The following is a 1,299-nucleotide window of genomic DNA, read 5'->3' as shown; positions in this document are numbered from 1 at the left end:
AACTATGGAGGAAAATTTTACACCTGGCGTTCTACATGGCAACTGCACACAAGAACTTTTTGCTGACACTACAAGCACCTTCATAAGTAAACTTTTCCTGGTTTACCTTCAAGTACTGCACTTAAATGATTCCTGATTTAAGATCTGTACTTCCCATTTTCATAATGGGCTCAAAATGCATACTCTAGACCTTGGGCTATATTCCAGTTCTGTGTTACACCAAGCTTCTGGGGAAAGGGGGATGGGGGGCGGCGGCATGTCACACTCTCCAAGTCTTTACCAGTAATTAAATGGTGGAAAATATTTGTGTATAGGACTGCTTAACATGTGGAAAATATTTTATTTATTCACTCACTGTATTTAACATTTATCATTCCTTTAAAATCGCATAAGAACTTCAAATTAAACACAGTTCAATCACTCATTATGCACACTTATTTCATAATTATGGCACTTTTAAACTGCAAATCCTCTAAGAGCTGTCTTGAATATTCACGATTCTCTCCCAAGAGCCTTGAAGTGGATAGATACGTACAGAAACCAGTAATCGGGGTTGGAACTGCGTCTGCAAAATTAAAAGGATTATTAAACATTTTTGCTGTCACTAATTACAAGCAATGTAATTGACAGAGTAGTATTTCTAATATTTGCTGTCATGAAAGCCATTCAATGGGGGACGTTTCACATTTGCAAGAACGATCTCTTTTAAGTAATTAAGTTCATCGAAATCTTAGAAACTAACCTCTCGTCTGACGAAGACAGTCTAAAGACGCAGTGGCTGTTGACGATAATATTTCGAATTATCGCGTTACTGAGTGACTGAAATGTAGTTCGGGTACCTGTGAACATATCAATACGTTAGAGTTCTTTTTCTAAAAACGAACTATTACGGTACTGTTTGGCTACTAACATATTAATTACACTATTAATATTTTCACAATTGTTTCTTTAATACAAAAGTAAAGCCAACGGAAGAACAATTGTAAAACACACTTACTAATGTCAGTTTTGTTGAGATGCAATTCTCTGTGTGAACACATGTAACTTTTTCATTCGGAGGTAGGTCGCAGAAGTAGCAGAAATCGCAGAAGTAGCAGAAATCGCAGAAGTAGCAGAAATCGCAGTAGTAGCAGAAGTCGCAGAAGTAGCAGAAGTAGCAGAAATCCCAGTAGTAGCAGAAGTCGCAGAAGTAGCAGAAATCGCAGTAGTAGCAGAAGTAGCAGATATCGCAGTGGTAGAGTGCGGAGGGATACAAGAGCTGGATTCCTTAACTGCGATTCTTAACTGCGACAAATCACA

General features: G+C 38.0%; 1 long non-coding RNA gene across 1 annotated transcript; it reads right to left on the bottom strand.

The window, feature by feature from the left end:
* Positions 1 to 413: 413 nt before the first annotated feature.
* LOC126236236 (uncharacterized) lies at positions 414 to 1,033 on the bottom strand. Its single transcript, XR_007544885.1, has 3 exons — positions 998 to 1,033; positions 743 to 839; positions 414 to 565 (listed from the first exon to the last, which is right to left on the bottom strand). It is a non-coding gene; the product is annotated as an uncharacterized LOC126236236 (long non-coding RNA).
* Positions 1,034 to 1,299: the final 266 nt, after the last annotated feature.

This window comes from Schistocerca nitens, chromosome 1 (assembly GCF_023898315.1).
Source record: "Schistocerca nitens isolate TAMUIC-IGC-003100 chromosome 1, iqSchNite1.1, whole genome shotgun sequence".
NCBI classification, from domain to species: domain Eukaryota; kingdom Metazoa; phylum Arthropoda; class Insecta; order Orthoptera; family Acrididae; genus Schistocerca; species Schistocerca nitens.
This window is presented reverse-complemented; position numbering and strand designations above follow the sequence as displayed.